Here is a 21,330-nt window from a genome sequence, read left to right as displayed (position 1 = left end):
CAAAGAAATCACAAATCTAGTCCCTATCATTTTATATCTGTAATTTCATTTGATTCTCTTGATAACCTGGTGAGGTAGGTAAGGCAGGGTATTGCTCCCATTTCACAGATGTGGAAACTGAAGTACAGAAAAGCTAAGTAAGTTGCAGAAAGTGACAGCTCTGAACCAGAGCTAAAATCACAACCTCTTTGAATCTTCGACTTGAAAGTTGTAAAGAGACAAATTTAGGTTTGATGTCAGGAAAAAAAATCCCACTAATTAAAGTGGAATGGGTTGCCTTAGGATGTCATGGGTTGCCACTTATTGGAAGTCTCTGGGCAAAGGCTGAGTGGCCACTTGTGGGGTTCTCGTAATTAGGATTCCTTTTTGGATATGGGTTGGAATAAACAGCTACTGAGGTCCCTGCCAACCCTATAGTTCTGGGATTCTGTGGTCTTATCAAGGCTCATACTATTCTCAGTGCTAGAAAAAAATGCCTTATTGTTATCAGTGATACTAAAGTGTGAAAATCAATACCGTATTCTTTGTTTTTCTCTCTTTCCTCTCTTGCTATTTACAGCACTTTCCCCATCCCCTTCCCCCAGACTTCAAAAAGCCTTAAAAGCAGGGTTTGACTGTAAACTGAACCTTTTCTAACAAGCAAATGGGACCAGATCATCTCTCCACTCTTTCTCCCACCCAAATGGCTCAGGCTTAGAGTAGTGTTTTTTTATGAGTAATGAGTTCCATTAGCAGTTCCCTTCCTAGTATTCCAGTTCTTTCCCCAGCCCATAGATGTTAAATCAGCTCTGAAGAGTACACAATGGAGAAATAAAGCCTACCTTTAATAAAGGGCTTTGATAGATTCAAAAAAGAAAAGCCACCAAATGGTTACCACTCTCCTTTCCACCCAATTCAGCTGCCAGGGATGTATTACCACATGCCTTTTCACTCATACCAGTAAAACTATACCCACTTTTATGGGACTGGGGAGAAGAGGGGGGAGTAGTGAGGAGAAAGTTTCTTTTGTTTGTGTCTTCCAACAAACATCTACTAATAACTTATTCCATGTGATGCATTCAAGGGTGGGGAACCTGTTGTGCCAGACTTAAGGACCTAGAGGACCACACATGGCCTTGAGGATGCAAGTTCCTGACCTCTGCCAGATTAGGCAATGAATCTCTATTAAACAGGGGGACTTAGTGGGGCATTAGACTTTGGGCCATGAATCGATGCTGGAAAGCTATCCTTGCCCTTTTCCATAGAGAAGAATCACATTCTCAGAGCTGAAAAGGACCCCTGAGGGTACCTGGTCCAAACTCCCACCCCGAACATGATCTCTCTTCAACTCCATCCTCCATAGATGATCATTCTGCCTTGGACTGAACACCATAGTACAATCTACTGGCAACTCACATTCATCATTGCTGGGTTCATGTGAAAGAAAGTTTCTGTTCCTGTTGAGCCAACATCTACCTCCTCACAGTCTATAAGATTTAAAACTGGAAGGGACCTAAGAGTTCATTGAATCAGACCCTTTTCGTTTTACAGATGAGGAAATTGAGGTCCCCAGAGGAGAAGAGACTCATCCAAGTTCATGCAGATAATTTCCATAGCACTTTAAAGTTTACAAATTGCTTAATCTACATTATTTATTCGATCCTCAGAATTACTTGTGATTACTGAACTTAAATACTTAATCATTCAGAAAGTACTATATGGTAGAAGAAACACTGACTTTAGAATCAGGGGCCTTGGATTCCAAACCTGACACTGTAATCTGTGATCTTGAGTAAGTCATTTCCCTCCTTTGGGTTTCAGTTTCCTCCTCTATAAAACAAGGGGATTGGATTCCATGATATCTAAGGGTTCCTGTTGACTCTCAATCTGATACTGGGATGATAGACTTGAACCCAGGATTTGAACTCAGATCATCAATCCAAGAAGCATACATCTAGAGGTGAAAAGGACCTCAGAGGTCATCTAGTTAGACACTATTATTTTATAGAGGAGGATAATGAAGTCCAGGGAAAATCAGTGACATAGCCCAAGATCTCATCAGTAGTAAGCATCAGATGTGGGATTTGAACCTAGAACTTCTGATTCCAAAGCCTTTCCTGTGTCCTGGCCCCAGTGTCTGGCACTCTTTTCTCATATACTTTTTTCTATATGGTCCCATCAATGTGCAAGGGTATCATTCTGACAGCTGACTTTCATTGATGGTTAGTATGAAATTTGCTTTAACAGAATGACAGAAGTGAATAAGCAGCAACTAATTAATAAATTCATAGATTTTGTTGGAGAGCTTATTATGAATTATGATATTTTAGGTTGACTTGCTTCACGTTATTGTTAGGACACATTTATGCCTTAGTTCCTAATATGTACAATACTTGAAAGTAAAAAGGCTACATTTCTTTTAAAACATTCTACCAGGACTGCATTGGCTGAATAGGTTGTCATCTCTGGGTGTGATTTAAGGGAAATGAAAGGTATTTCTATCAAATCTCTCTCCTACCAATGAGTCATGGTGATAGAAAATCCACCATTAGAGTTTCATGCCTTTGGCTTAGGGCATTGGGTTAAGAAGGCAGCATGATGTCAGTGGAAAAGAAAGTAGACTTGGAATTGGAGTTTGGACCCTGACACTTCGTACCTGAGGGAGTTAGTAACAATTTCTCTGAACCTCAATTTCTTTATCTGTAAAACAGAGATAATGAAACTTGTACTGTCCATCTTATGGGATTATTGTAAGGAAACTCACTTCTTAAACCTTAATTCACATAAATGAGTTTTTTTTAATTATTGGTTAAAATTTCCTTCTATAGAAATAGATCAAATTATTGTGAACTGTTAGCCTACAGTTAATTATTGACCAAAAATAAATCCATCCACAGTTTGCTTTAATTGATCATATTAGCCAATCATCTCTCAGGGGGTCCTACAGAGGATGGGTCATTTTGATGGGTTAGGAGGAAACAGGCCTGGTTGGAGTATCTTGGCTATGGGGAAGCATGAAGGCACCAGAGATATTGCTACTCTTCCTACCAGGGAAAGGTAGTGATGAAAAGGGGAAGGACCATATAGACAAAGATGGAGGCATGAAAGACAAACTTTGCCCATGTCATATTTTTAGTTGTAGGTAAGCCTATAACTTATATCTTACAGTTCTTTCCCCAGGAATTCTCCCTCTCTGTTCACTCTTCCCTTCCCCTCTTTTGTTGTTCAGTCTTTTCAGTTGTGCCTGACTCTTTGTGACCCCATTTGGGGTTTTCTTGATACTGAAGTGGTTTGCCATTTCCTTCTCCAGCTCATTTTACAGATGAGGAAACTGAGGCAAACAGGGTTAAGTGACTTGCCCAGGGTATTTGGTGGGATCCTTTGCCTCTAGCCCAGGTGTCCTGGGTTGAGGTGGTGGGAGGTGGATGGACTGGGGATGGAGGGGAACGGTACCTGTAGTGATCAGTGGAGAGGCTGCTTCTGGTTTCCAGGGAGCTCCTGGGATAATAGCAGAAGTGAAAAAAAAAGAGTTACTTTATATCACCAAGGGCTGGGGATGAGACAAATGATCAGACATCAGACACACTCAGCACACACATGTGATTTATTCAATGATATCACTCTAGGGCCTGTCTCCAGGAACACAGTCACCAGGCACAGACCTTTTCTGGCCCCAACAACTCTCGGAAGTGACCGTCTGAAGTGTGACATTGCATACAGGGTTTTAGTAATGTGAAGATATGAAATGGCTTGGAGTTAGAACATTTTTCCCTTTGTATTCCAGTGGCCATGTACTTTTTATCTCTCTTTAGGTAGGTTTAAGAGAGACCACACAGTTGACCTCAGAGAAGAGGATTTTGGGTTGAAAGGAGTTGTAGTAATTATCTAATCCAATCCCCTCATTTTACAGATGAAGAGACTGAGGTCTTCAGAGGGGAAGGGATTTGCCCAAGGTCACATATGTGACCCTCCCTCCTGGCTTGTTTTCGTCCATTGTATTTATCTTTATTCTGTATATATTTAGTCTATATATGCTTATAAATGTACGTGCTGTCTCTGTTCTTCACATGGCACTCTGTCTCATTTAGATGCCATTGCATTGGCCCCTTCCCACTCCTGGAAGGCACTATCTCCTCATCTCCACCACACAGAAGTCCTTACTTCTTCAAGATGCAGCTCAAAATTGCCTTCTACATGAAATCTTTCCTGGTCCCCCTCTCCTAAATTTTGGTCACCTCCTTTCCTCACTATTTTATATTCAGTTCTTTAATTTTCAGTTGTGTTCATGCCCCCATTTGGGGTTTTCTTGGCAAAGACACTGGAGTGGCTTGTTATTTTACAGATGAGGAAACTGAGGTAAACAGGGTTAAGGGACTTGACCAGGGTCACCCAGCTAGGAAGTGTCTGAGGCCAGAATTGAACTAAAGAAGAGGAGTCTTCCTGACTCCAGGTCTGGCACTCTACCCCCTGTGCCACCTAGCTGTCCCAACTATTTTATACACAACCACCTTACATTATATTATGTTTATTCTTTTATTTTTATTGTATTTTTATATTTTATTATGCTATTATTTATTATATCACAACACATATATGTTGGTTGTCTTCCCAATAGCATGTAAATTCTTTAAGAGCAGGAACTGCTTCATTTTTTGTCTTGTCTTTCTATCTCTAGCTCCTATTATATTAGCCAGCACATAGCTGGTGCCTAATAAATGTTTTGTTGATTAATTAATTAATGGGTTTTAAGCTGCACAGTCAGGATTTTAATTCAGCAGAGCTATAACTAGATATTGTCTACGAGGGCAAATTAATGGGGGAGGATAGGGCTAGAACAGAGGACTATGTGCCCCATCGGGGCATAGTTTTGCCCAGAGAGAGGGAAATTCAAACATTGTAGGGTCCATCTCCAGGACCTGTGATCAGGCCAAGTCATTGATACCTCTGGGACTTGGTAAGCCCTGAAGAGGGATGAGACCTTCAAGGGTGGCACCATGTGGAGTTCTTTATTCAATGTGAAATAAGTGTGAAAGCACTTAAATCATTTTGTAATGCTGGAATTGAGTCCTAGAAAGGAGAAGTGACTTATCAGAGATCACAGAGGGGAGCCTGCAAAGTCAGAATTCCAAATCAAGTCATCAGACTTCAGAGTCAATGCTCTTACCCCAGCACCATCCTCTCAACAGACTCATCCTGGAATCCTCAGCACCTGGCGCCACGCTTTGCACTATTATTCTGTTTCTCAAACTGAACTCAACTGCTGAACTGTCTCTCCACCTCTTCCTCCTGGCCCCACTCTCTCATTCTTGCCAGATCCCCCAAGGTCCTGGAGTCTTTCTCCTGGTTTTCTTAGTGATGTGTCTAGAGCTGACCTTCCTTAGTCCAGAGGAAGAACATTTATCACCCTACAGATAAACAACTTCTCTCCTCCTTCCTCTCAGAGAGAGGGACAGGAGGGTGGGCCTTGCAGTTGGTGTGCTTTGGGATGAACTATAAGAAGACTCCTGAGTTTGGGAGAAAAGAAATGGGAGTCTTCATGTATATGCCCTCCTCTGGCAATGCCACAGGCCCAGCTTGGGGCCCTGCTGATTCAGCTATCCCACACAGCATTCCTTCCCCCGAAGCCTCAGTCTCAGTGATAGATTCCTTTGGGGGAAACTGTGAGATATTCAACAATCCAGGGTGCTGGCAAGAAAAGGCCTCTTTTCCTTTCTCCATTCTCAGAGCATGAGTATGATATCAGGCTGGCTTCCTCTCATCCCTCCTCCCCAGCCTTCGGAGGTGAAGACATTGATGGGGGTGGGGGTGGGGGGAGTGACAGAGAAGACAGTAATGAGCAGCCAGGCTTTACTGATAACCCTCAGAGTGACAGCACGTTCTGTCACCTGGGGAGCAGTCTCTGCCAGCAGGAGTCAAAAGTCATTAAAATACCAGGTACTTATCTCAGCCCTGGGCAACATTGGTGGCAACACAAGAATCTCAAATACCCCTTCTCCAGCAGTGGGGGCAAGGCCACCCAAAAGAAACTGGGATGGGACACACTTGGAAAGATGGTTTCCCCTCCACCCCTCACCCCCTGCCCCAGGGAAGTATTAGGAGGGGTAGGAGCAAGTAAAAAGGAGGTCTGGTAAGAAGGGGGGTGACAAGCTGAAATAGTTAAGCCCTTGACAGGTCTGCAGGGGTCCACTCCTACAGAGGTAATTTGTCTTTCCCAGAAGGTGATTTCCCCATTCCAGTCACCTGTCTCTATTACCTTCCTCTCTCCTAACCCCAGGCCTAATTCATATCTTCCCAGAAGGCTCTTCTTCCAATCAAATCTACTCAGGTCCAAACAATTGAATCATAGATCCTAGAATCTGAAGTCTCTCAAATTGGCAGGGATGATGGGATCAGAGATCAAAGATCAAACTGGCCCCACTCCCATCCACCATTTTTGTTTGGTCACCAAGCTAAGAATGGTTTTTACATTTGTAAATAACATTTTCCTGTCCAGTACTTCTTAAACTGTGGACTCCATATGGGGTCAAGACCCACAATTTAAGAAGCACTGAAGGGATCACAAGTGGAAAAAGTTTAAGAAGCCCTGTGTTCACCCCCCTCATTTTAGAGAGAAGGCAATTTGAGGCTTAAGGAGGGAAAGAGACACCCCCCCCCTTCCCCCCCCCCCCCAACGTGGTCATCCAGTTAATAAGTGATGGTGCCAAGATTCAGACTTGGGTCTTTTGACCAAATCAAGTGCTCTCTTCACCCACATTCTGTGACTAGTTAGCAGTATGAGGACAAATGGCCCTTATTTCTTGGTACTTCGGCAAGTCTTGAGCCCTCAGTAATCTTGTCTGTAAATAAGGAGAATCTAATTGTGTGACTCAACCAATAGATGAGAGAAGTTGGAAAACAATAGGTGCTGGTTGATGTAAGGGGCTCTCAACACTTCTAGTTGTCTTTACAAATGAATTCCTTTTGCGAGACACAGAAGTGGTGCTTCCCGTTGGGAGGTCTGCACGGTTTTTTCTGCACCTTTCATGTTTCCTCCCTCATGGGTGTATTTCTTTATCCCTCTGGGGATGGGGGTAGGGGAAAGGTGGATAGAGGCTGTTCTGCTCCCTCCAAGGGCGAGGGCTTTTCTGCTTGTCCCTGCTCCCAAGGCCCTGCCCCACAGAGTCCATTGCTGCATCCTAGAGGTGGGATAGGCCATGTGCTGCCTGACCCTCTAGGGTAGCCAGCTGTACTGGCATCCTGGGTCCCTGGGAAGGGGAGGGATGTGACCCTAGGCTAGTCTACTGTCAAATGACACCCAAGATGAATATTTATCAGAAAGACATAGAAATCATTTGAGAAGAGAGGGGCATGCTTCTAATCAGAGACAGGGATTCAAAGAGTCATAGAGAAGGAAACTTAAACTATGATCTGCCTCAATCCCAACCCCGCTCAGTCTTCTGACTTCAGGTGAGCTGTTTGATTTTGGCTAAAACAGTCTAGTAGTCCTTTACTTGGGGCAGCTAGATGGCACAGTAGATAGAGCACTGGGCTTAGAATCAGGAAGACTCATCTTCCTGAGTTCAAGTCTGGCCTCAGACACTAGCTGTGTGACCCTGGGCAAGTCACTTTACCCTGTATACCTCAGTCTCCTCATCTGTAAAATGGACCGGAGAGGGAAATGGCAAACCACTCTAATATCTTTGCCAAGAAAACCCCCAAATGGGGTCATCAAGAGTCGGACATGACTAAACAACAAAGTCATTTACTGCTCAGGTATCTCTTTGTACCTTCTTCCCTGATCCTCACCTCTCCTGTTATTTGTAAGGCATGCTACCCACCTACCCTCAAATCAATTTGTATTTATTTTGCATATCTCCTGTTTCTACTATCCTTCCCTCCCTCCCCGACCCCATGTAAACTCCATGAAGGCAGAGGACGGTCATTTTTGTCTCCCTAGAGCCTTAGCACAGTGTTTACACTGCCCTCACCACTCTCTTCCCTTCCCCATCTGGACCCCTTGGTGAGCTAACTACGTTTAACTATATTGTCCAGTGTGGAGTCCTTTGCCCCTTTATCAAGAATCTAAGCCCCAGTCTAGAAACACTTCCAAGATCTGATGCTTTCTGCTGTCAAATGAAGCTGGAGTAGGTCATGAAATCATGTCAATGAGTCTGCTACAGATTTATATTGCATCACCTCAACTGGACCCTCACTGCAGCAAGGCAGTCCTTTTACATTTCCCTAATCAATTCACTACCCCACCCAATGCAGCGGTTTTTCCAAACCTCCTTATCCCTCCTCTAAACTCCCACAGCTTCCCCTCCTTTCACTATTTCAGCTAAAAATCTTGCCTTCATATTTTCACTGAAAAAAAGAACCAGGCAGTGAGCCCCCTCTTCCTTCCTTCCTCCTGATCTCCTCTCATCCAGATGTCTTCCTTCACTATTTCCTCCTTCACCTGTTTCCCATGAAGATACGGTCCTTTTTCTTGCCAAGGTGAACCCCTCTACACACACAAAGGATATCGCTCTCCTCCCTCTTACCCAGACTTGAAATCTAACAGTATCCTAAACTTCTCACTCTCTCTCCTCTCCATGTCTAATTTGTGGCCAAGTCCTGATGGTTTTGCCTTGGTGCAGACCCTCATCACCTCCTGCTTGGACTAGCACAACAGCCGACGGGGGTCTGCCTGTCTCAACTCTCTCCCCACTCCAGTCCATCCTCCAATTAGCTGTCAAATTGATCTTCCTTAAGCTGTCTTTGCTGCTCCTATGCTGTCTCCCCCATTAGACTTCGAGCTCCTGAGAGCTGACTGGCAGCAGAGACTGCTTTTACTTTTCTTTTCTACACCAAGCACTCTGCACAGTGTTTGGTGCACAGTAGGCACCTAATAAAAGCTCAATGAATGGAAATATCTTGAATCGAATAAGGATTCGCAAGGAAATGTTTCCAGGAGATCAGAGCTCCTTGGACAGTAGGAGATGTGAAAGGAAGTACAGAGGAGATGAAGAAGACAGTGCGATGTGGTGGAAAGATGCAGGGTTGGAAGTCCCAGAGTCTGAGTTCAGCCGCTGTGCACACTGTGACCTGGGTAACCCTGGATGAGTCCCTGGATTTCATCTGTAAAATGAGCGTATTGGACTGAATGACCTATAATGGATGTTCCAGCTCTAAATCCTATGGGATTTAGGATCTATAACTAATCTGGACCTCAGTTTCCTCTTCTGTAAAATGATATTGGATGAGATGGTTGCTTCCAGCACTAAGTCTATGACCTCTGATGTGAGGGAGCTGGTCTAGAGGGGTCTTGGGTGCATCCAGACACTCACCTCTTCCTGCCTTAAGCCATTTACTGTTTGACTCTGCTCAGGGCAGAGTCTTTACCACCAGTGATAGCAGGACTTGAGGTGGCAGTTACTTTGACTTCAGACCATCAGGAGAGAGCAACCTATGACCTTAGAGGGGGAAAGATGGAGCCTTTGGAGAGGTGGGCTATGGCTTCCAGACAGGGCAGCAATGATGTTAGCAGAGGAGAAGGTGGCTGAAGTGTCCTCCAGAGGTAAGAGGATGGACTGCCTTGGTACTGTCTTGGGTCAGACATCAGTCTAACAACTGGTTCCAGACCCCAGCCTTGTGGTCTGGCTGCCTTTCCAGGAGAGGAAAATGACCTGTTTGCCAAGAAACTGCTGGATACTCTGGTCTGAGTGATGCTAGGAAGATTTTGGCTGTGCCCTGAGACCTTGAACACCCCAACAAGGAAGAATGGCATTGTTTTTAACCCAGGAGAATTACACTGACCATGTTTGGTCTGTAAATAATCTCTCCCTTTAAAATCAATGCAGGCAGGCAGACAGAGAGGAAGCTCTCTTGCAGAAGTGATCCTTGTGGTCTGGACACTGGAAAGAATGGTATCTCTTCATCCTGGCAGTGAAACAGCCAAGCTTGTGCATGGCAAAGTCCCCTCTATTTAATTCACGGCAATAGTATGGATGGTCCCCTGCCTGGAGCCATCTCCTACTGGCAGCACCAATACACCATCTGCCCAGCTATTTTCTCATCGTCCTATCTATAAACACACAGCTCACCTTCCTGAGACTGGAGGGGCTCTAGGGGGAAGGAGCGAAAACTCATCACCACGGTGGGGCATCTACCATAGTCCATTGAACATGACAGGCCGAGAGAGATTTCATTCTGGTGACATTAGATTTTTCACTGAGCCTAATGCATGTCCAAATGCAATAGGGACACAGATGTGTTGGAAAACGTGGAGCTGGGAATATCTGGACCAACACGATCATTTCATCCCCATGTGTGAGGGAGGCCTTTGGGAGCAGAGGTCAGCTCTCAGGGAACACCAAGGCCAAAAGAGTGGGAATACCAAACGTTCTCAAAAATAATAATTTATTATTAATACCAGCTCGAATTCTTCTCCTTAGCTTGAATTTACAAGCAGCACTTCATGGTTCACAAAGCACTTTCTATGAAATTAGTTTATTTGATCCTTACAGTTGCCCTCTGAGGCGGTATGGCTCAGTGTCAGCAATGACCATAGAGTCAGAGGCCCTCAGTTCAAATCCTGCTCCCGATACTACCTGTGTGACCTCGGGGAAACTGTTAACCTCTCTGGGCTGCAGCTCCTCCTATGAAAAATAAGGAAGAGTGAAATATATGACTCAAGGTCCCTTCAAGCTCTAGATGGTTACAGATCTATAGTGCCAGTCAATGGTACAACATATTGATATGTACATTGATATAATACTAATATAAAGTATTGCTAGCCCCATTTTACAGATAAGAAAACTGAGCTCAAGGAAGCTAACTGGTTTGCTCTACAGTCCTGTGGAAGAAATAAAATAACCATTAATAAGACATGTCCGTTCCAAGACTGTCCTTTCCTGTGATGGATTACCAAGCTGCTGTTTACTGCAAACAGTCTTGCAGTTAATTGGTTTGCCCATAGCTAGTAAATAGCTGAGCCAAGCAAAATTTAAACCCTGGGCCTCTGACTCTGTTCTGTCAGGGCTCCTTCCACTATATGACAGCTGTCTTAAAAGCCCAAATTTGCCTTAGCTACTTATGAAATCTTGGACACATTTTGGTGGATTCAGATCCTTTTGTCTTATTCCCACATTTTTTTTCCTTCTCGATGTTAGGAGCACGGAACACGGATATTAGCATAAAATTAATTTTAAAGTGATGCCTTACAGGCCATTTGGCTTATGTATTTCTACCACATCTGTGTCTCCAAGACTGTGAAGTCTCTCTGCTACAATGCTAGTTCAAATAAGACCTAGAATGCTTTGAGTCCTGTTTATTCACTGAAAGTGTTTGCTGCCATCATTTAAAAAAAATGTTGTTCCTTAAGCTGTTTGTGATCATTGGAGTGGGACAGACCTTCAAAGCCTTGCTGTGCTAGGAAAAGTTACATGAATAATAATCATAGCTGACATTTATATAGGACTTTGGGGTTTGCAATGCTCTTTATATAATTCTCTCATTCACTCTTCAGGCAGGTGCTTTTATTTTACAGAAAGGGAAATTGAGTTTCCAGGGGGGTAAGTGACTTGCCCACGGTCACATAGCTGTTAAGTGTCTGAGGCAGGATTTGATCCTGTTTTTTCTGATTCCAAGCCCAGCATCCTATTCATGACCTCTTGGACAAAGGAGCAGGAACTCAATGGATGATATTGGTACTTTTGGGAGGACTATCTTGTTTGGTGATGTCCAAATTCCATTTGTAAAACCATTTCCCATTTTCTTGGTCAGCTATTTACATTTTTATGCAGCTCGTGACTCTTGCTGGGGCTCTATTAATATAAAATTCATTCATACTGACATGTTTGAATAGCATCCCCGATTCAGCTGACTGTGCTCAAGACAGACTCAGTTCAACATGTCAGCCACTGACAGCATGGTCTTTAATAAGAGATTGCCTTGAATAGCTTGGGTGTTTGGCCTCTGTTACTGCTGCCCATAGAAAAGTGACCATGATCAGGTAATGTAATGACAGTGCAATGGAAAGAGGGCCTTGTATTTGGGCTTGGAAGACCAAGGTGCAAATTCATGCTTTCTTATTTACTTGCTATATGACCTTGGGCAGGTCAGTTCACTTGGACTATATGATTTCTGAGGCTTAGTCAACTCTAAAGTCCCACAGCCTAGCAGTCCTGAAACTTTCCAGCTGTGTGACCTTGGTGAAGTGACATGAGCTCTCAATTTTCTCATCTGCAAAATGGGGCTCACAAATACTACTCTATAGCTGGATTGTTATGAGGATCAAGTGAGTTTGTGTTTGTTAAAGTGCTTTAAAACCTTGACATTTCTAGGAATATGTAAAATATGAGTTTTGCTGCTGTCCCTTTCCCTCCCCTCTTCTTCCTCCTTCCTGCTCTCACTTCTCTTTCCTACTGAGAAGGGTGACATTTGTGGGTTCTATCCTCTTACATAAGTTGCTGACATACAGGTGACAATATAACTATGGTGACTTTTCCTGGGCAATAGTGACAGGAATGGAGTCTGGGAGACAGTCACTCAGTGGACAGGCTCTTGGAATGACATCCTGTTCCATAATGTTTTCTCTCTCTGGTCCCTCATGGGTTTCCTTTGGCCAGCATCCTCTCAAAATGCCAGGGAGGGGATGGGAAAAACTGTCTCTGCAGAACACCACGTGGAAGGCCTCCTGTCACCCAGAGGCAGCAATGTGGGCTTGAACAACAAGTCCATTGAGTGGACGGCAAGCAGGCCGACCTCATGCTCTCTCAATGCTGCAGAAGAAATAATATTACCAGTAATAAGACGGGTCAGTGCCAGAACTGTCATTTCCTGTGATGTGGCACAAAGCTACTACTATAAACAGCCCTGTAGAGAGTTGACAAAAAAAATCACTCAGTGGCCCAAATACTATTTATCTGCAAAATTGGCATTGGTCTTGTGCTCTCCCGGTACCTCCCGATTCACCTCCTGTTCTCAGTTTGCCGTGGAAATTACTTGAAAAAAGATCAGGATTATGTATACTGTGCATATAGAGAGCTCACGTATAGGGTGGGAAGAAGGACTGGACTGGAGATTTCACTGTTATAGGGAACTCCCAGGTAAGGAAACTCCCTCTATTCAAGAAGGTCACTACCTTCTCTGCAACCCACACAGAGTCTTGGAGAGTTGACTGGCACACTGAAGGGTTAAGTGACTTATTCGATGTCACACAGCCAATATATGTCAAACGTATAACTTGAACCCAAAACTCATCTTCTTGGTTTTTGAGTCTGGCTTTCTAGACACTATGTCATTCATGCTAAAAAATTTTTTAATATTTTAATTGAATCATTGGATATGACAACTGGAATGGACCTCAGAGATTATCTAGTGTGTGGGCTTTCACTTTTTGGGGTCCTGGAGCCCTTTGGCAATCTCGTAAAATCTATGGGCCCTTTCTCAGAATAACACTTTTTAATGTATGGGATTACAAAGGTAACCAATTACATTGATATAAAGGTGTAATCTCCCCTCCTCAGTTTAGTTCATGAATTCCCAGAAATCCATTCATGGGTGCCATTTGAAGAACTCTGGACTGAGTCCAAGTCTGTCATTGTATAGAAGTGGAAACTGAGGCAGTGAGAGGAGTCACTTGCTCAGTGTCCCACAGCTAGTCGATGGCAGAGGCGGGGCTAGAGTCTCCTGACTCACAGGCCAATGGTGTTTCTATTCTCCCAGTTTTGCCTCTTGAATCCCTCGGCTGGGCACCTTCATCCTGTCTAGCTTGAACTATTACGGTGTGTAATATGAACGAGTGAATGGAGAAGCATCTATTAAGTGCTTACGTGCTGTGTGCTGAGCAGTGTGCCCTGCTCTGGGGTTACAAATCCAAACTGAAATGGTCCCTGCCCTCAGGGAGCTTACCTTCTAATGTGATGATTTCCTAAAATGCAGGTGTGACTGTGTAATCCCACTCCAGTAGGGGAACAATGAGTCCAGTAGGGGAACAATGACTCTAGTGGCTTCCTCTGACCTCCAGGGATGAATACGAAGTCCTCTCTTTCTCATTTAAAGCCCTCACCAGCCTGGCTCCCTCCAGCCTGCTTTCCCATTGTTTCTTTTCCTATACTCTACATTATACCAGTCTCCTCACTATTTCTCATACTCATAGACAACATATAAGGGGAGTAGTGTCCAGGGAAGGCTTTTTCAGTCTAAGAAGTCAGAGGGATAATAACAGCTTTCTAAAGGGTCTCTCCATCTTCTATTTCTCTCCTCTGTCCATCTTTCTACAACGTGGGTTCTGGAAAACACCACTAAGGAAAACCACAGAGCCAATTCCATGAAAGTCAATGAGCACAGTCTTACACCAAGCATTTTGTGTTGTCCATACCATGCTCATTTAAAGAACCGTGGCTTTAGGGCTGGATGAAATCTTAGAGATTATCTAGCTCTATCCCTTCATTTTTCTTCAGTCTTTTTTCAGTCATATCCAACTCGTCATGACTCCATTTTGGGGTTTTCTTGGCAAAGAGACTGGAATGCTTTGCCATTTCCTTTTCCAGCTCATTTTACAGATGAGGAAACAGAGGCAAACAGAATTAAGTGACTTGCCCAGGGTCACACAGCTATTAAGTGTCTGAGGCTGGATTGTAATTCAGATCTTCCTGACTCCAAACCTGGCACTCTATCCATAGCACCACCTAGCTCCCTTCGTTTTACAGAGAGCAAAAGTATGGGCCAGAGAGAAAGTGTCTTACTCAAGGCCACATGGCTAATAAGTAGCATGGCTGGATCTGAACACAGGTCCACTGTGATTCAAAATTCAACATTCTTTCCACTCCAATGTGATTTGGTGGTTAGAATGCTGGGATTGGAGTCAGTGGAACCTGGGTTCAAATCCTGCCTTTGACACATTATCTGCGTGACCCCAAGCACTCACTGAATCTGTCTCAAGACTCAGTTTCTTCATCTAAGAAATAGGACAAATAATAGAAAAGAATTGTTCACAGAATTGTTCTGAGGACCAAATGTGAAAAGATAGGGAAGGTGTTTTGCAAACCTTATAGAGCTAAGGAAATACTATCTGTTGTTTTGTTATTATTGTTATCATCATCATCATCATCATCATCATCATCATCATCATTATTTGCTTCTTTTTTTGGAGGGGGGAAGGCAGGGCAATTGGGGATAAGTGACTTGCCCAAGGTCAAACAGCTAGTAAGTGTTAAGTGTCTGAGGTCAGATTTGAACTCAGGTCTTCCTGACTCCAGGGTCAGTGCTCTATTTACTGTGTCACCTAGCCGCCCCCTATCTGTTATGATTATTTAGCCTCTCTGAGACTCAGTTTCCTTCTCTCTAAAAGGAGGATAATAATACTTGCGATAGCTGCCTCACAGGGTGGTTGTGAGACTTGTGAGGTCATGAATGTAAAAGACTTTGCAAACCTTAAAATCTATTATTATTATAACTATTCCTCCACAATCCTTCAATGGAAAGAGCACTGGAAAGAGGGCTTGGATTCAAATTCCGCCTGGTATTCACTACTTGACTGTGGGCAGGTAGGACACTTCATTGCTATGGGCCTCAGTTTCCTTATCTGTAAAAATGAGTGAATTGGACTAGATCACCATTAATGACCCTGACAGCTCCTGTGGTCCTCACCTTCTCCATTTCATGACCACCTCTTGTCTTCCCCTTTACACCTATTATGGGCAGATACTAGGCCCTTAGTAAATACTTGATTGATTGAAGAAGAAGAGAGGAGAAGGAGGAAGAGATCTAGATCCTTTCCTTAGGGAACTGACAGGATTATTGAGGAGAAAAGATGCATATACAAGAGACAATTAGAGAGTCACATAAGACTGTATATAATAAATGGGAAAGTGAATCGTCCCCAGTATGTGGGATCTGAGTCAGAGACCTGGAGGTTCATTTTAGTCTGGGTGCTTAGCATGACCTTGAGAAAGTCACTTTCCCTTGGGGAAGCCACAGCCTCCTCATCTAGGGAGTGAGGGGATTAGACTAGACGGTCTCCATGGTCCTTTTCAGCTCATTGATCAGGCTTGGCTGTCCATGATCAATCGATAGCTAGCATTTATGCAGAACTTTAAAGTCTAGAATTTGAATGATATCCATTATCTTTTCTGGTCCTCACAACAACACTGTGAGGCGGGTGCTGTTAATATCACCCCCATTTTATAGCTGAGATAACTGAGGCTGAGCAAAGTCAAGTGACCAACCCAGTAGTCATGTGAAGCAAGATTTCAACTTACAGGGGGCAGCTAGGAGGCTCAGTGAATAGAGCACCAGCCATGGAGTCAGGAGGACCTGAGTTCAAATCCAGCCTCAGACACTTAACACAAAAAACTAGCTGTGTGACCTTGGGCAAATCACTTAACCCCAACTGCCCCTCCAAAAAGAGAAAATAAAAAGATTTAAAGTTAGGTCTTCTTGAATCCAAATCCAGAGCTCTATATGATGAACCTAGGTGATACCATAGTGCACAAAGCATGGGGCTTGGAATCAGGAAGATTCAGCTTCCTGAGTTCAAATATGGAAAAGTTCCTAACACCAAGAAGCATACATTTTGTAGGTGGAGACAATAAGTATATATAAAATTGTATATCATTATAAGCAAAATAAATACAAAGTAATGGGCATGGGGGGAGAAGGCACCAGCAAACGCAGGCATCAGGGTTGAACTTTGAAGGAAGCTGAGGGCTCTGAACATAGATGGAAGAATACTATGAATTCCCACAAAGGGGGACAAGATGCAAAGACAAGATATGGCAGAGCAGTAAGTCAGTCTGGCTGAACTACAGAGTGAATGAAGTGGGAAAACCTAGGATAAAAGTAGGCTGGAGCCTGCTTGTGAAGGGCTTTAGATGCCAAAGAGATAAGGGGAATAGGGAGTTACAGCTGCTGAAGTTTATAGGGGGGGGGGGAGAGCTATAGTTGGGTCTGTAGTTTAACAAAATCAGCTATGTGGAAGATGGAGTGGAACGGACACTTGAGAAAGATTCCATTTCCACAGTTCTGGTCTCTCATGAGCCTATCTATAATGGTTCACAGAGCTCCCTGCCAATGGCCACAGTTCCCAAGAAGATGACCTTCTCCAGGCTGAGCACAAGTCTACTGACCTCCCTCTGCCAAGCAGCCCTACTCATTTCACCTCCTTGTTGAGAAAAAGGCTGTGTGTTCACACAGGGCTGCCTCGTTCTCCTCCTCTTTCTCTGCTCAAACCCAGCTTAGCCTCTGTGTAAACACCAGAGAGTAGAGGAGGGGCCCAGGGAACGCTCTACTAGCGCACTTTATGGAAAGGAAACTGAGGCCCAGATGAGGAAAGCTATTTGTCCACAGTATTGAAACAGTCAGGGAGAAAGTGGCAAACAGAGGTCTAGACCACCAGGCTCATTTTGCTGCAGGCATCTGGGCTTTTCTGAATCTTATTAGCTATAGGGGATCCTGGGCAAGGCACTTTTCTGATGATCTCTAGGCTTTCCTTTTCTCTTCTGTAAAAATAAAGGTTTTGTAGTTGATAATCTCTGAGCCCCCCTCTGGCACTGGAAGCAGCTCCAAACCCCTTCAATTTGCAAATGAGGAAGCAGAGGCAAAATGATTTGGCCAAAAAGATAAAAAGTAGACCTAGTAAGTGGTGGCAGGCGTGGGATTTGAACCTTGGCCTTCCAAGCCCCCTCCTATGATTCTTTTCCCCTGTACCAGGAGGAGCAGGCAACAAGCCCTGGTCCTGGTCAATAGACTCTCTGGGGAGAGAGGAGTCAGTGTATGCTCGCTACCAATGGGTTTCCATTAAACCAGAAGATTTAGGTCCTGTGAGGCTAGGAAGGTCAGGACAACTTCCAAGGACACACAGAAGCCCAGGGCCAGCAGAGCTTGGAGACAAAGACCCACCAGCTGCTGCCACCTGGAGGGGCCCCAGGAAATAGGCCATTAACCAGGATAGTGCTTTGGAGGAAAAGTGCCCAGACCCCACCTGCTCCTGATAGAAGCTGCCAACTTTGGGCCTGCCCGGGGTGGAGTTTGGAGGGCAGCAAATTCCAACCTCAGTCCTATGAGCCAGGGGGAAGGCATCCTGGAGGAGTCAAAGGGTCTCAGCTTGAGTGGCTCCTTTCACACAATGACTAGCTGTGTGACCATGAACAACCTTTTCAAAGCCTCAGTTTACTCATCTGTAAACTGGGATAGTAATGCTCGCCCTCCCATGTTGTCATAGAGAACCCAGACAAGGCATGTACAAGTGCTTTGCAAATTGTAAAACATTCGATAAACAGGCGATTAATATTTTGACATAGTGTTTTATAAATGTTTGTTGGCTAACTAAACACTCATGGGCAACTTCCCTTGGGGAGCACCAGGGACAAGCAGGGACCTCTGGGCTCAGGTACTCAGTCTTTCCTTCCAGCCCTCCGGAGGACTCCAGGATTTCAGATGATGCTTTTGGAGTTTGGGTTCTCTGACCAGGATCACAGGACACCCTGGAAAGAAATCTTGGTCACAGGAGACCTGGGTTGGCATGGGAGCTCCGAGGACTTCTAAGATTTGAGGCCTCAGGCAAAGCTCATCCCTTGTCAGACACTCAATTCTATCATTTGTAAAAATAGGCATAACAGTACCCTCACTGCCTATCTCACTTTGTAAAGTGCTATAGAAATGCAATTTATTATTATTATTAACAACCAACTGCGTGGGAGAGGCATGGTTCACTTAGGAAAACAATCTCTTTTGGTGATGTCTAAACCCAAGGGTTTGCTGGAAAATGTTTAAAAATTGGTTCTCTGAAAATTTAAGCTGAATAGGCATTATTTACATTTCTCCATCCCTTTCTTAAGTCTAGACAATAAACAAAATAATAAATCAAACCCTGATTTGTAACATTTGCCATAAATGTTCACATGGAAAATTTAACAATTGGCTGTGAGTTTAAGGCAGCTCCAGCATACTCCTGCCTGGATTTGTCCTGCTAAGGACCCCCCCCCCCCAGGATTTTAGAGATGATCATCCTGCCCCCTGTAGGTTACTCCAGTGGGAAGAAAGGTCCTGTCTAGAGTGCCTGAGAAATGCTGCTTTGGGGATGTTTTTTTTCCCAACCTCCCTCTGCCTCCAGATCAAAGAAGAAAAGCCTTCCCCTCTAAGCCCCGCTCTCAATGTTTCCTGGAGGAGACCACTTCCTTTCAAGAGAAATTGGCTTCCCTGGCTTGAATTCCTTGGCACTGGCAAGTGTGTGCGATTGTGATGAGGAGATGGAGGAACCCAGTAACATTTGGCAGTGGGATCAGCCCCTCCTCAGAGCCAGCTAGCCTCTCTTCCATCACTACTAAACATTTTCTAGCCCCCATCCTAGAAGAAGGAGCTGTATGTCCAGGGACAATGTCACTATGCTACTCGGAATCACGGTGCCATCTTCCATCATAGATCTAAATTTAGACTTTTCAGAGCCTGTGTGGTCCAACCTCTTCCTCATTCTACAGAACAGGAAACTGAGGCCATCTTGGGATCATAGGTCAGAATCTAGAAGGGACCTCAGAGCCCATCTGTTTCCCTCATTTTATAAATGAGGATGCTGAGGGTCAAAGAGTTTAAGTGACTTAGGAACAGATTCAGAGCTGGAAGGAACCTTAGGGACTATCTAGTCTAATCCCTTAGTTTTATAGATGAGGAAACTGAGCCTCAGAGGGGTTCAATGGCCCAGGGTCACAGAGCTCCCAAAACAGCACTATTTCCATTGTACTCTACTCCCTCTTGGTGGGGCCTTATTTGATTCTCAGCTTTGCAGGGAGAATAGAACACTGTGCCCTGGTCATAATAACAAATAATAATCATCACAATATTTGTATAGTATCTTAAGGCTCATAAAGCAGCATGAACATCATTCTTTCCATTTCACTGATGAGGTCACTGGAGGCTCAGAAAGGGTCACAATGTGGTTTTACAGTTAGTGAGGGTGAGAGTCAGGATATGAAAAGAGGTCACTTTCCATTGTACCACTTTGCCTCTACAATGCTGAGCCTGGAGGGGCCATGTACATGGTGAAAGCTAGGGTCTGGACCACATCCTCATAAGTCAAAGAACGCTTCTGGGCTATCACTGAGTGGAATCACGGCTATGACCTAATCGACCAGCAAGTCTTTTTGGAAACTTTTGTGTTTAGCCCTGGATTAGATGCAGGGTTTGGGGGGCAGAGGGAGGGAAATTCTGACATGATCCCTAATCTTGGTGAACTTCCATAGCTGGGAAGAAGCCTGCTGTAATTTAGGCCCTGGCAGGTTCACAAGCAAATGAAGTTAACCAGAATTAGTTGCTCAAATATCGGGCTGATACAGACCAGCCTAGGACTGGTGCAAGGAGGAGCATCAATCCTCTGCTTCACCCCAGGGGATGTGTGATTGTTGGAGCAGTAATGACAGTAACAGTGAAGGAGAGACAGAGGGAGGGCAGCCGTGGGGTCATAATAGTGAGATCATCAGTGGGGACTGCAGCAGAGCAGCTGTGGGGGCAGCAGGGGAGGCATCCATGGGGGCAGCAGTGGTAGCAGCTGTGGGCCAGTAAGCAGAATGGCATGGGAAGGCCCGAGGAGGGCAGAGGGCTCTGGGTTTAGGAAAGGGGCTTACAACAAAGAGCTCTACTTTAATCCTGAGCCAGGAAAACTGAGGGGTTGGAGGGGGGTCTGGTGGTGGGGGTGTGTGTGCAATTTCATGGCCAGCTGATATTGACAGGCCTCAGCTGACAAGGCCACAGATTAGCTGATAACAAAGCCCAGGAAAGTGCCTCTAATCAGACCTTGTTCATCAGAAACATCTGCTCCAACCTTTAAGAATGCACAGTGGACTAGTTGCTTATTCTCTCCAAATTAACAAATGTATGTCTTCTTGTTATCCAGAATTCAGTGACTTAGCAGTGCCTGAACAATCTTCTCCCTGTCTGTCTCTCAAACAAGTTAGAGCCCCGGGGTCCAGGCCCTCCTACTGAGGGGCAAACACTGTCCAAGGGGTTGCTGGTGCTGGCTGGAGGGGGAAACCAGATGCCCTCTTTACATCTTGGCATGGCATGCATGCATGGTTCATCTTTCTTTTCTGTAGGGCATTCCAGTGAGAAAGAGCCTGACAGAAGGATGGGGGGAGGAGAAGAGGAGAGAGAGGGAGAAAAGGAGAGAGGGAGAGAGAAAGGAAAGATGAGAGAGGAGAGGGAGGGGGAGAGAGAGAGAAAGAATGAAGGTGGGGAAACAAAGAAAAGGAGAGATGTGGGGAGAGAAAGGGGGAGAGAGGAGGGAGGAAGGAAGGGAGGAAGAAGAGAGGGGAGAGAGGAGGGAGGGAAGAGAGAAAGGGAGTGGAAAAGAGGAAATGAGAGGGGGAGGAAGGGAGAGGGAGAGAGAGAGAGAGA

At 44.6% G+C, this 21,330-nt stretch overlaps 1 protein-coding gene across 4 annotated transcripts in view; it reads right to left on the bottom strand.

Annotated features, from left to right (window-relative positions):
* The window catches only part of IQSEC1 (IQ motif and Sec7 domain ArfGEF 1), a 785,306-nt gene that overhangs the window by 244,298 nt on the left and 519,678 nt on the right, over window positions 1–21,330 (bottom strand). The window contains exon 1 of one of the 4 annotated variants that reach the window (XM_069083779.1): window positions 3,433–3,451. The exons of the other annotated variants lie outside the window; for them this stretch is intronic. The gene's annotated coding sequence lies outside the window, so the exon portion shown is untranslated. Of the gene's footprint in view, window positions 1–3,432; window positions 3,452–21,330 lie in introns of those variants that run through there. 4 annotated transcript variants of the gene reach the window in all.

This window comes from Petaurus breviceps, unplaced genomic scaffold (genome assembly GCF_028583685.1).
Source record: "Petaurus breviceps papuanus isolate PSGF00001 unplaced genomic scaffold, PetGlider_PUasm1.0 174, whole genome shotgun sequence".
In the NCBI taxonomy this organism is placed as follows: domain Eukaryota; kingdom Metazoa; phylum Chordata; class Mammalia; order Diprotodontia; family Petauridae; genus Petaurus; species Petaurus breviceps.
The sequence above is the reverse complement of the archived record's forward strand: the minus strand, read 5'-3'. Positions and strand labels throughout refer to the sequence as shown.